General features: G+C 37.9%; 1 pseudogene; it reads right to left on the bottom strand.

The window, feature by feature from the left end:
• Positions 1-11,870: 11,870 nt before the first annotated feature.
• LOC141683606 (benzyl alcohol O-benzoyltransferase-like) lies at positions 11,871-14,302 on the bottom strand (annotated as a pseudogene).
• Positions 14,303-14,970: the final 668 nt, after the last annotated feature.

Below are 14,970 nucleotides of genomic sequence, written 5' to 3'. Positions count from 1 at the left end.
TCTAACTAGAGGTACAACTTTATTTCTAAGCATCCTTTCTTTTCGATCCAAAATTCGCACTGGTTGTTCCACATAGGACAAATCTGGTTGGATTTCTACTGGTTCCAACTCGATCATATGGCTCGCATCAGCATTATACTTCTTCAGGAGAGATGCATGAAATACATTGTGCAGATGTTGCATTTGCGGCGGTAGCGCTAATTCATACGCCACTTTCCCAACTTGTCGCAATACTTCAAATGGTCCAATGTACCTTGGACTTAGCTTTCCTTTCTTTCCAAATCGAGTTAAACCTTTCCAAGGAGATATCTTCAACAAGACCTTGTCTCCAGTTTCGAATTGCACATCTTTCCGCTCTTGATTCGCGTACTTTGCCTGTCGGTCTTGAGCTGCAATTAATCTCTTTTGTATCATTTCAGCTTTTTCCTTCGTTTGCTGCACTAGCTCGGGGCCAATTAACTTGCGCTCACCAACTTCGTCCCAATAAGTAGGGGATCTACACTTTCTTCCATACAACGCTTCATAAGGCGGCATGCCAATACTTGCGTGATAACTGTTGTTGTAGGAAAACTCAACTAAGGGCAAATGATCGTCCCAATTTCCTTTGAAATCTATTGTGCAGGTTCGCAACAGATCCTCAATTAGTCTGAATTGTCCTTTCACTTTGTCCTTCTGTCTGCGGAATATATGCTGTACTCATTTTCAATTTCGTTCCCAAATGATTGTGGAATTAGTCGCCAAAATCTCGAATTAAACCTTGGATCTCTATCAGATACGATAGATACAGGAACTCCGTGACGCATCACGATTTCATCCAGATACATTTTGACCAGCTTCTCTAATGAAAACCTTTCGTTTATCGGCAAGAAATGTGCTGACTTTATCAGTCGATCAATTACCACCCAAATCGCATCATGCTTAGACTTGGTTTTAGGTAATCCTACCACGAAATCCATTGCGATATGTTCCCATTTCCATTCAGGTATGTCCAGTGGCTGAAGCAATCCACTTGGCCTTTGATGTTCCGCTTTAACTCTTTGGCACGTGTAACATTTGCTTATCCATTCCGCAATTTCCTTTTTCATGTTTGTCCACCAAAAATTTTCTTTCAAATCCCGGCACATCTTCGTACTTCCAGGGTGAATTGAAAATCTCGAGTTATGCGCTTCTTGCAAAATCTCGTGCTTTAGTTCCACAACATCAGGTATCCAAATACGTGAGTTAACACGGTATATCCCTTTTCCATCCTTTTGAGCTTTAATTTCTTCTCCCGTCAACTTATTCCTTTCGCGATTCATCACTTGCTCTTGACAGCATCTAATCTTTTCCAAAATTTCAGGTTGAAACAGTATTGCATAAATGGCTTCACCTCCACATTCTAGAGTCTGCACCACTATTTCCATCTTTTCAAAGTCCTTGATTAATTCTTCTGATGACGTTAACATATTCAACTTTTCCTTTCGACTTAAAGCATCAGCTACCACATTTGCCTTTCCAGGATGATAGTTTATCGCACAATCATAATCTTTGATCAATTCCAACCACCTTCTTTGTCGCATATTCAGTTCTTTCTGAGTAAAGATATACTTTAAGCTCTTATGGTCCGTATAAATCTCGCACTTTTCCCTGTACAAATAATGCCTCCAAATCTTAAGGGCAAACACAATTGCTGCCAATTCCAAATCGTGCGTTGGATACTTTTGCTCGTGCGGTTTGAGTTACCTTGACGCGTATGCTATTACCTTCCCGTGTTGCATTAACACGCATCCAAGTCCTTTATAGGAAGCATCACTGAATATCACAAATTCACCTTTATCATCTGGTAATACCAACACAGGGGCGGTTACCAATCTCTTCTTTAACTCTTGGAAACTTTCCTCACACTTTTCTGTCCAAACAAACTTCTCATTCTTCCTCGTCAATTTTGTCAATGGAACTACGATCTTTGAGAAATCTTGCACAAATCTTCTATAGTATCCGGCTAATCCCAGAAAACTTCTGACTTCCGTCGGAGTCTTGGGTCTTTCCCAATTCATTACAGCTTCTATCTTGGCTGGATCCACTTTAATTCCTTCTTTATTAACTACATGACCAAGAAATTGCACTTCTTTTAGCCAAAATTCACACTTTGAAAACTTTGCATACAGCTTCTCTTTTCGCAGAATTTCCAAGAAAATCCTCAAATGCTCCTTATGATCTTCCTCCGTTTCGGAATAAATCAGTATATCGTCAATAAACACAATCACGAACTTGTCCAAATACTGCTTGAACACTCTGTTCATAAGATCCATAAATGCAGCTGGCACATTCGTCAAGCCAAATGCCATCACCAAAAACTCATAATGTCCGTATCTTGTTCGAAACGCTGTCTTGGGTATATCTTCCGCTTTGATCTTTAGTTGATGATACCCAGATCTTAAATCAATCTTTGAAAAGCACGAAGCTCCTTTTAATTGGTCAAACAAGTCATCGATCCGCGGTAGAGGGTACTTATTCTTGATCGTCAACTTATTCAGTTCACGGTAATCGATACACAATCGCATACTTCCATCCTTCTTCTTTACAAACAACACCGGTGCGCCCCACGGGGATACACTCGGTCGGTTTACTCCTTTGTCCAACAATTCTTGCAACTGAGCTGCCAATTCCTTCATTTCAACCGGCGCCATGCGATAGGGAGCTTTCGACACTGGTTCCGTACCAGGAGCCAATTCAATCGTAAACTCGATCTCTCTGTCTGGAGGTAGTCCAGGCAATTCATCAGGAAACATGTCCGGAAAATCTCTTACTACCGGAATATCATCGATCCTTACAGATTCTTTCTCCACGTCCACGACATGAGCCAAATAAACTTCGCATCCTTGACGCATTAATCTTCTCGCCTTAATAACCGTTAGAAATTTCTTTTCTTGCCTTTTTCCTTTAAATATCACTTCCTCACCATCCTTGGTTTTTAACTTCACTTTCTTACTTTTACACTCTATATGCGCCTCATGATTTGACAACCAATCCATTCCTAGAATAACCTCAAATTCTCCTAACTTAAAAGGAATTAAGTCAGCAGAAAAGTGCCGACCTTCTATAGACACATCACAATCGGGACAAATCTTATTAACAACAACTTTCTCTTGATTTGCTACCTCTATAATCAAATTAGGCTCTAGAGGGTACGCAACACAATTTAACTTATCAAGAATGCTTTCAGAAATAAAAGATCTGGTTGCTCCAGAATCCATCAAAACTTTTACTTCTACTGAGTTTATAATAAGCATACCTGCTACCACGTCCACATCTTGCACCGCATCTTTCATTGACATGTTAAAGGTCCTAGCTCTGGGTTGAGCTGATGGTGCTGGGAGAGACGGCGGTCCAGCAATTCTGAGAACATTAGCCTTCTGCACAGGCTCCTTGCAATTTCTAGCCATATGGCCTGCCTTGCCACACTTGAAACAAGCCAAATCAGGCTTCCTTATTTCATTTGAACATTCTGAAGAATAATGCCCCTTCTGGTTGCACTTAAAACATGTTATATCCAGCTTATTACACCTCCCCGGGTGTCTCTTTCCACAGTTCCTGCATTCTTGCATCTGGGGCCTGCTATCCTTTCCCGGTTGTCCAGCTTTCTGGAAACGGTTCTTCTGAGCTCCATTCCCGGGTCTAAACTTCTGAAACTTTTTGTTCTGACCTCCACCATTCTTTCCAAACTTTCCTCTGAACTTGAAACTTCCTTGCTCTTGCTCAGAGCTTTCAAACTTCCTCTTTCTTCCTTCATTTTCTCTTCGAGCAGCTTCCCGCTCACCTTCCACTATCATTGCCTTTTGAACCAAGGCAGCATAGTTCTTGATCTCCAACATTGCTATTTGACTCCTAATCCACGGCTTAAGTCCCTGCTGGAACCTCTTAGCCTTCTTTGCTTCAGTATTCACGTACTCTGGCACGAACCTTGCCAACTCCGAAAACTTCACCTCATATTCTGCTACCGACATTTCCTCCTGTCTAAGATCCAAAAATTTCATCTCCAACTGATCTTGCATATAACTTGGCAAATATTTTTCCAGAAACATCTCAGTAAACTTCTCCCAAGATAAGTCTTTGCCTTCCAACAACGCCTTAGAAGACTCCCACCAGAAACTTGCTTCATCCCTCAAATAATAACTTGCGTACTGGGCTTTCTTATCGTCCTTAACTTCGGCTAGCTCAAAGGCTTTTTCCATCTCTCTCAACCACGACTGTGCTTTAATCGGATCTGGCAAACCTAAGAACTCTGGAGGGTGAACAGATTGAAAGTGCTTGAAATTTCCAACTTTTGGGGCCACAGGTTGTTGCAAAAGCTGAGCAAGTCTGCTCATCAAAGTGGTTTCTGGGTTTATTTCTGGGTCTTGGGTGGGAATTTCTTCTTCTTGGTGATCTGGTGAGTTGGCCATTTCTTACAAACCTGATTGAGCAATTATTTAGCAATACGATAGCATGGCATATATAACAACAATTTTTATGAAATCTCTTTTGTGGGTTTTAAGTTTTACCCAATTTGCACATGCAATCCTATTACTACATAATTCTCATATCAGTGTTGTTTTATCATGGCACGGAATAGGGTTTTACGATGTTTAGACATGGTTGTACGAAAACATGGTTGTATTTAAAATATGGCATTGAGGACAGTTTATGAAATAACCAAGGTGCACCAAGGAAAACAAGATAATAGATTTATTTAAATCAAGGGTTACATAGGAAATATTCTGGATTTTAAGGTTCTGAAACAAGGTACAATAAATAGCAGGGTTAAACAGAGGAAAAACTGGAAAACATCCCCCTATCTACCCCTAACTTCCAACCACTACTACTACTACACTGGTCTGAAATACAACAAGATAAATGAAAAAGGGATCCCGGCATCTGACCAAGTATCCCAAAGCCTACCGGTGCTGAAAACAACAACAACAATCTACGGGCTCAACCAACAGTCCCGTCTAATCATCTAGGATCTCTCTCAACACAACCAACATCCAGCAAATGATCTTATGCAGCCTCCGGGCCTCAGCATCAGCATCACTAGTGGATGGTCCCTCATCCAATCTTCTCCTGGCAACCTGCTCCACCAACTGAATCCTAGCTCTCCATTCCTCCACCACCGCTGAAGTCCTCTGCCTAGAGTCTCGAATCAACCTATCTACCAAAGCTCCCAACTCAGGAATGCGGGAGTACACAAAGTCTCGGTCCTGGGCTAACTTGCCACCAATACTGACAGGAACAGTCTTAGGCATCTCCGACTCTGGCTCAGGGGCAGGGGTCTCTGAATCAAGCCTCAAGGGTGAAATCTGCATGGGGATCTCACTACTCTCAGAAGGGTCCTCCTCTGGGTCTGAACTAACATATACAGGCTCCTCTGGAGAGGGTGGAATAGGGTCCACAGGGGTACCAGTCAAGCTAATCTCTGAGTCTGAATCACTACCACTACTAGGATCCTGAGAGAAAACATAAAACAGCAACCAAGAAACAATGTTAGGGTCAAATAAAGCTTCCAGCTAACTCACACCCTAACTCTAGTTTCTGCTTTACCAATCAAACACTTTCCTTAGACTATACCTAATAGTCTAACTCAACTCTACATGAGTCGAACTCTCTCGCGATATAGATATATTCCCAAAATACCCCTTTTTAAAACATAACTTGTTTCAGGGACTAGATCCTGTAGCTCTGATACCAACTTGTGACGACCTCAATCTCGGGGTTGGGAAATGAGGACTCACACACCTCTAATCTACTAATTAAATATGCATAAACCCCGATTAACTACTAACAGGATCAACAGGATAAAGTATGAGACAAGATTACAACTACCAATCACAGAATATAACTTACAAACCCAAAATATTATTAAATAATCAATATCGATTCCGGCTGGGAACCGATAGATAACCCATTGTATCTTTAAACACCTCTTACTAGGCGCGAGCTCACTCATAACCTGTACTACCTGCTCTGGCAACTGGAAGCCCTCAACACGGTAGGGACCACCAGGTACGCTCTTACGAGCAGTGCGCCTAAGCCAGGCCATCTTCTTGCTTAACTGCCATGGTTAGATTAAGACAAAACAATGAGTATAAAACTCAGCAAGTAACTAAATAGCAGTTCTACAATAACAATTCTCAATATGCTTTGAACAAACTAGGGCATTCTATTTTAGCTAAACTAGGTGGCAGATTTCCGTATTTTCATTCTTGTTTTCTTTGAGATAAGGAAAGGGTATCCGAAGAATAGCTGGGCTTTCAAGAAACAAGGCTCGAAACAGGATGAAAGCCGACATTCAACACAAATCATTATAGGATCAAAATAGATCTTTCGATAAAGGAAAGCAACAGTATTTCAAGATATATAATCATTCGTATGATCAACAATTTTAGGAATCAGGGTTCTGAGCTTTAAGCTCCACAATAACATAATCAACTCTTTTTAAAACAGTATAAACCATTCTCATTTCCAAAAAAAAAATCAATTTACTGAATAAAAGTTTCAGTTCCTTTTCTTAAATAATCATTTAGAACCCTTGATTGGATCACTTATCTTTCCATTTCATTATATATAGGTGATCAGCCCGTATCGACCTCCATTCCGGTCTTTAAGGTACCATTTGGCATAATTTCAGCCTTAAATTGGACTAGTCCCACTAGCCTCTTACCATGACTGGACTAGTCCCACTAGCCTCTTACGTCTCAATCCAATCCATCAGGAATTCATTTGGAAAACCTTGAGTTGGAAAACAATAGGTTTTCTAAAATTATTTTTTCATTACCAAGCCTTTGAAATCATTCGGACTCTTTCAAGTCGAAACTCATTCTTAATTCAGATTTTAAAGAAACAAAGTTCAGGGAGTGAATCAAAGATACGCAAGGAACAATTCTCAAGGATTCTGCATTAAAGATAATAAGGTACTAAATTTGAAGGATCAGTAATAACTTAGGGATCATTAGGGCGATCAAAAGAAACAGGGTATCATTAACAGAGTTATCCAAGATAATTTTAAGGTTCAATATGATCATGGCATTATAGGAAACTTAAACAGAAAGGCAGATTATCAACGGGTGAAATCAATAGGATTATCAATAACAGGTTATCAAGAACAAAGGGTACTTCAAATCAATATCAGGGTTTCATAAAGCAAGGGTTTCATACTTTAACAGTTCAATACTCTACATGGTATGAACAACATTTCCTTTACAATCATTTATACAAGTAATCAGAGTTACTTGCCTGAAATTGCTTTCCTGAGGGTTGAACTACTTCCACCTAGTATACTTTTCCCTTTCCTAGCCCGAATGCCCTCACGCTCCGAATCTACAATAAAACCAGAAATCTTAATTAGATTCCCAACTCTCGTTCCCAGAACGATCACTCTATATGATAACTCGATTATATTCTTGACTCGAACTATACGAGTATAGCTTATACAAATAAGCACACATCACATAGCACATAGCACAATTCTTTCTCATAGTTTTCATATCCTTATATACCTAGCAATCAAAGCGTACTCGCTTGACCTAGGCTATTTCTCTAATCACACTAACACTACTCTTTTACGAGTACTAGACCCTTTTACAACCAAACATTTACGTGCATACTATCACTTATATCAATCGACTTAATTCCCTTTTTCTTTTATTCCTTAATTCGAATCAAAACAACAATCCAATCAAGCAAAATCAAAGATTTTCACATATAACACTCAATCATTCTTTCAATTACCAAAATCAAGTTTTGACCTTTATTTCTTATGGCCTATTCGGCCTTAACACTTATCACAATCAAGAATCAAACATGCAAAAATAGATCTTGACATGCAAGGTTATATACCACATTTCTTTCTTGTTTTAATCCCTTATTAAATCATTCCATTCATTAAGTCACCAAACCATGCACTACTTAGTGATTTCAACTTAATCAATCCATCAAATCAACATGCATACACTTAATCACCAAGTTATCCCCTTTTTATCTTGTTTTCATTCGGCAAGAACATAATTTTAAACTCAAAGACTAATTAATAGCATGCACTCATTGATCTCCTTTAAAACTATCATGCAATTGCTTTTAAATCATACAAACTTAGTGTTTACCAATATTATCTCACCAAATTCAATTTCCTTTCTTATTAACTCAAAAATTCGAACCTAAACTTAGCATGCAACAATAATTCATTCCTTATTAGTCTAATCACCATCCATCATTACTTTAATCAAGTCTACTCACAACAAACCACTTTAAAGATTCAACCCATTCGGGTTTATCAAGAAAACACACATACAAAGATCAATCTTGACATGCAAAGTCCTATATCACATTTTTAACTTGTTTTAAGCCTTAACTTAGTCATTTAACTCATTTTCATCAAGATTTTCGAAGCACAAAGCCAAACATTACCTAATGACTCAAACCTTAATCAAATTATTCAATCAACATGCATGCATTCACTTAATCACAAATCAATCTCTTCTAAACCCATTTTCTATTCGGCAAAAATTCAAAAACTCACAATCCAAGAACCAAACATTGACATGCATCACTAACTCCTCTTTTAAATCAATATGCAACTCTATTTCCTACTAATTAAGCTTAGTTCATACCAAGATCAAGTCACAAAATTCAATTTCCCTTTTTATTAGCATATAGCCGAAGCAAAACTCACATGCAAATCATAAAATTTGATTTTCTAAGCAACAATCACTTGCACACATTCATTTTACAACCAAGGAAATCATTTTACCAATCACATACTCAATTTTCAACAAAAGAAGCAAAACCCTTTTTCAAGTTTTCAAGAAATCATAACATGCAACATTAAAATCCAACAATCACATCATGAAAAACCCATCGGCTCTCCTTTGGATCATGGTCGGTGGTGGTCAAACTTGAGAGAGTCCATGACGGATCTCCTCTCGAGTTTATGACCTCCATAACCTCTTAAAATCACTCTTATAGTTATGCTTCAAGAAATTGTTTTTCTTAAACACAACCATAGTAATCACTTCAACAAAACCTTGCAAATACTTACATGCAAATAGGAATCAAGAAGTATACCGAAAATAAAGGCTAAAGGTAGCAATATCTTTGAGTTTGAGTAAGATTTGGGGGTTGCATGCAAGTGAGAGAGATGAGAGATGAGAGGGCCGAGAGGGAGTGAAAGAGAGAGAGAGTGTTCGGGAGAGAGACGAGAGAAAAGAAAGAGAGAAGAGAGAAAAGAGAGAATGAGTGCACAAAAGAAAGAAAAGAAAAGAAAGTGGGTTATATATAGCACCTAGAAACAAGGGCAATCTAGTAATTTACCAACTTCCTTTTACTCACTCATCCCTTTTTCTTTTTACTTAAATGCGATAAAATTCAAATACAAAATATATCTCTCTCGGAAAGTCGAGAATTATTGAAAATGACATTTTTAACGCGTAGGTCTCGAAATTAGCTTTTCATCCATTATTCATAATAAGAATTTGAGCGAGCGGTTGATTTTATATGAATTTCGCAAACTCGCTTTAATAAATACCTTTTCCACATAAAATCAATTTAAAAATGCAAAGACCCACAATTAAATTCACTCATCATTTTTAAAAAGTCTCTAAGACCTCTACGAAGATAACAGAACAAATCCCATGTTTTTATCCATCTCAGATGATTTTATAAAAATGCACGAAGGTTAAATAAACCCTTATGTAAATCACATAATTTCTTTAAAATTCACAGAAATTAACACAGAACATATAATCATACACACAGTCAAGCAATCACACGCATATAGTCACATAACGACTCAGGTCTGATCATAGAATCTATCCCTCTTAATCTTTATTCCCTTTTTACGCGTACCGGGTCACGTTCAGCCTGACGGCCCGACGCTCAGCGTTTCGAATACGCTTCTCATTACCTTTGTCAATCAGCACGTCTCTTAAGACGAAATACTTCATTCATTCACTTCACATATAATTCACATTTTATATTATTTAATTTCCATATTAGGACGGGTTCGTTCTACCTGACGGCCCGAAACCACAGCTTGACTTCTAAGCTGACTCTTTAAATTGGAACGTTTTTATCCACGCTCCTTAACTCTAGTATACAGATAAGACAAATAATCACCACTTAATCACATAATCTCATCACATAACACATACTTTACTTTCTTAATTACGACGCAAAATTCTCGGTCGTTACAACTAAACCCGAACCCGAACCCATCGGGTTCGGTTCGGGTTTTTAAATCACTATCAGATTGCACCTTAATTTGCATAAACTCTGGTGAAAAATTACTAGGATCTGATTTGAGCAAACTGTTCATAAATATGATGATATTGAAATTTTTGGGGTTGAATTAGAGGGTTCAGATATGACAATGGATCATACCTCTGTGAATAAAATTGTTAGTGAAATAATGTAACAATCTTGACCTTTAGTATACTTGTATTGAACATGCTTGCTAAAAACATATTTCAACGACTTTAATGCAATAGTTTGTAAAAAGTATATTTTTTAGTACTAATATTAGTAATATATTATATTATATATTATATTACTACTTATAAAATATTATTTATATATTAACACGGGTTTCGGATCGGGTTCGAGTCGGAAAGGAACGGGTTTCGGGTTCTCGGGTCGGGTTCGGAACGGTATGCCTTAAACCCAAACCCGACCCGAAAATGATTCGGGTTTAAAAATCAAACCCTGAACCCGAATCCAAACCTGAAATATTCGGGTTCGGTAAAACCCGATCGGATCGGGTATCCATCGGTTCGGTACAAATTGTCATCCATAACATCAATACAACCCGGACTTGGGAGCAAGCAAAGCTCAAATTTGTCACACAAATAGCCTAACCCAAATACTATCAACCTTACTCCCCCATACAGAAAATATGCATAAGGGAGTGGGGGGCACATGATAGCACATATAGCTCCTAGAAGGACTGGGTCTGGACTTCTGGCTCTATCTATTCCCACATACCACTAGTCTAGACTAGTGATTCCTAGCAGCCCAATCCTTGGAAGCCCCAGCACTTGAGACACATGCTCAAACGCTTGATAGAGACATCTGTCATTGATCAATCATGAGACTAATCAGGGCACGTGTCAGGAGATCCTTAGAACATTCATCAGTCATTCCCGTCCTGACACGTGTAGGGCATCCACCCCAGGCAGGTGTCCTCCGCTCCCAGAACCAACAACTACGATTCAAAGGTACCAACCTCTAAACTCTATATCTATCTTCAAATACATACACAGGTTTTGCACAATTCAAAGGTTTTGGGGTTAATCACTCCCATACACTCATATATACACACAACCACCTTGTATTTCTATCTATCTTCATCTTCCCCAAAGCAAGTTCTTACTCTCACACCAGAGGCGCCGCGAGACTCAAACCCCCCTTCCAGTGTTATTTTACAGAAACCCCACGACAGCTACACCGCCACCGCGACGAAAAATTCAGGCGCGGCGTATAAGGAACAGCCCCGCGCCCAGGAGTTATTAATAGCTTTGGTACCTAATTATCAAAAATAGATGGCAAATGAGTGTTTAAAATTAAGCGCCAAGTTAGTCTAAAAAAGAAGGTGTTTAATAAAGACATATGAGTAGAATTGTGAAGCTCACACTCACACCATTTGTAGCCTGCAGAAGAAAATGCTGCTAGACACAAGATACATTTTCTCCATTAACTGATTGCAATGACGAAGGATGTTGCTCTTCCATAATCGGTTGTTATATGACGAAAAGCGTTTACAATAAAATTTCTAATTTTTTGATGCGAATACATGAGAGCCATCTTTATACGTCTACTGCTAACAATTGGCGACCTAACGATTTACTATGCATAATGCTAGCTTACAGAGCGGACTTAATATAGGATAAACTTTCTTCTGCAACCAATTTAACATCATTCTGTAACATGTTATCAACTTCTATCACAAATCTTTTCATGATAAAATTCGGCAAGCAAATAGGCACCAGGATTCCATTCTCACCCTTTTTATTCATAAACGGCACTTAAAAACTCGCCATTCCTGGAAGAAGGCCGGAATAAACAGCTTTTCCCCAGCCTAAATCTACTTGTCCGACTCCATCTCGTGTCAGATTCGACACAACAAATGAATTATGCATTGTAAAATGTGGTCGATATTTCATAACCATTAGGTCTGCTACTGACCTCATGTACTCTTCAGTAACATCCGTCCTTGGCTTTTTTAATAAGTTTTACTGCAAGTTCAATTGAGTAATGAGATATCATGTTTTTAGCTTTTGTGATGGCTACCGGAAACGCTAAGGTGTTTCCATAGTAACCGTTTGGCAAAGGAGGATTGAATGATGTGCGTGCATTGACAAGACAAATAACACGCACATCCTCCTCTGGATCAACTTGCAGAGCAATAGTGCGACATCGCCAAAGACTAGCAGTAAGAACTTCGAATGTTGAACACTTCGTAAGATTATATGGAAGAAATCGTCGCAGTGCACGGATTTCCTTAGGGCCAAAGAAAAAGTAGCGATGTTCAAGATCAAGCGGAATCATTGTACTGTCAATATTAATCTCCTCATCATATTCGCGATGTGCATAAGTGACTCGAAGAGAATCCCTGGCATTGAGTAGCTCTCTTTGCCATACTGGTAGCAATGACGGGGCATCTGCACCTCTAGCTATCTCACTTAAAGCTGTTACGAATTGTAGAATTCCTGTCGCATCACACATTGTGTGGTTTATTCGCAAAGACAAAGCGAATCCTCCACATTTGAAACGCGTCACCTGTTTTACATCGACACAAATTGTTGGTTTAATTGAAGATGTTGCATGCACTTTTTTTTACCTTATTATTAATTTGCCGCGGTAGAAAACTAGCGAGGAATTTATTTTTAACCAAGTACGGACCTCTTTTCTCTTCACCTGTTCATAAAGCTTAGAGTATCTGCACTAGTAGTCCGGCTCTTAAGTTTAAATTTGAGGAGTACGACCAAAATTGTTACTCCCTCTGTCCCATCCAATTGTGTACAGTTTTTTTCAATACTCGACACACATTTTAAGGTGAATATAAAGTATACTTCCATAATTTATTTTTGAATTTTTGTTTTTTGTATTAACCTTTAGACAACAAATTTGTATTCAATTTTTTTAAAAATACACTATTTACATAACTATACTTTAAAGAAGACTTAAAATATGTGTCAAACCCATCCCTCAGTGTATACTACCTATGGCGATTGAGGGAGTACTAAACAACATTCATAGCTGTTTACCTATCATAAAATAAGTTACTAGTTACTCAAAGTTACTAGCTATTAACACGTGCAATACATGGATTGTTGACAACCAAATCACATTAAATTCCTTTTAACGGTAATGTTAAGTCAATGTTAAACTTGCCTTCACTTAATAATACTACTTCTGAACAGTGTTGTAAAAGTCAATAATAGGATCTAATCGGTTCAATTACCGATTTAGTATTAATTGGAAATCGGGGGTTAATCAGAAAAATTAATCGAAGCAAAAATTGGATGTATTTTAATATTAAAATATTAATTTGATTATATTAGTTATTTATTAACAAATATATATTTATTATATCATAAGTTCTATAATTATTTATATTTAAATAAATATAGTGTTTTAATATTAATAAATTATTATATATATCCCGATAAATAAAAACTCATAAGGATTAATGGATTTCAAAAATCGAATCGGTAGGCCACCTTATAGAAGATTAGTCGGCTATTAATCGCTAAATTCGGGAATTTTTAGAACACTCATGCTTCTTAAATAATTAGTTTATCTCTAACGACCAAATCACATTAACTATATAAGTTAATCATACGGTTACCTGCATGAATATTAGAGGACAATCAACAATCCCACTAGAGCCTGGAACATCAAAAAGCAGCTCATCAGAACAAGGAAATGGAGGCATAACCGGATCACCAAAATGCTCAACTGTAACATCTGCATCAGCTTCAACAAACATAACTCCTTCACCAGTACACTCAACCATAAGTTTTCGACCAGCTCCTTCTCGTAGTCTACCAGCAAACGGATAATAAAACACAAGTGTCTTAGCTAATGCCACCCTTATCACATTCACCGGATCAACATTCTTTCTCATCATCAACTCGTTTCTCGTATAAAATTGTATGATCGGGAGCTGGAATCGCAGACTCTGTTGATCATCGATATCTGACAGAAGCTTGTACTCACGAGGAGTAGGCTTCTCCGGAGTTATCAACTCCGGAGACCTCCTCTTCACCTCGTAACTCAAAGGTGTGGACATGCCTGATAAAATCGAAGAATGTTAAAGAGTACTTGAGAATTGAGAGAATTGTGGAGTCAGCTGGCTTAGTTTATAATGCGGTACTCTAACTGCATTTCTAAAGGTTTTTATAGCATAATTCAGTAATTAAGGATAGCATGCTCCTCAATGTTTTAACCTGGAACAATTTATCGGCCTAATACGCCTGCTTTGATTCGATTTCTCTGCGATTCAGTACAGTTTTCATGCATTTCGAAGAATAAACATGGATTTTGAGATTGAAATAGACACTTTTATATCTAACCAATTTAATATTAATGTTTTTCCATCTGTTACAATGAAAAACCTTGTTTTACTAGTTTCTTGAATTCATCATCTTTGTGTATTATATTTTTGATTCACTAGTATAGTAGGTGTCCTCATTATGGTTAGTGCATGTTTAAATAAACTAATTGTTTCTCTACGACTTATGTCTGGTTACAGATTTCGGAAATAACTATAATTATAAGAATGATTCAAATAAGTTTTTTGAAGTGTTGAGTCTATGAATTATATACGTGTCAGATCATTATAAATTATACTGAAAAGTATTTGTAAGTCTCAGATATGATTTGTTCCGGTGAACATTGCAAAACATAGAGTGCCTTAAGTAAATCTAATATACTGCAAAGAGGAGTGCTACGTATCTT

The sequence above is a fragment of the Apium graveolens genome, chromosome 9 (assembly GCF_009905375.1).
Source record: "Apium graveolens cultivar Ventura chromosome 9, ASM990537v1, whole genome shotgun sequence".
Lineage (NCBI taxonomy): Eukaryota > Viridiplantae > Streptophyta > Magnoliopsida > Apiales > Apiaceae > Apium > Apium graveolens.
The sequence above is the reverse complement of the archived record's forward strand: the minus strand, read 5'-3'. Positions and strand labels throughout refer to the sequence as shown.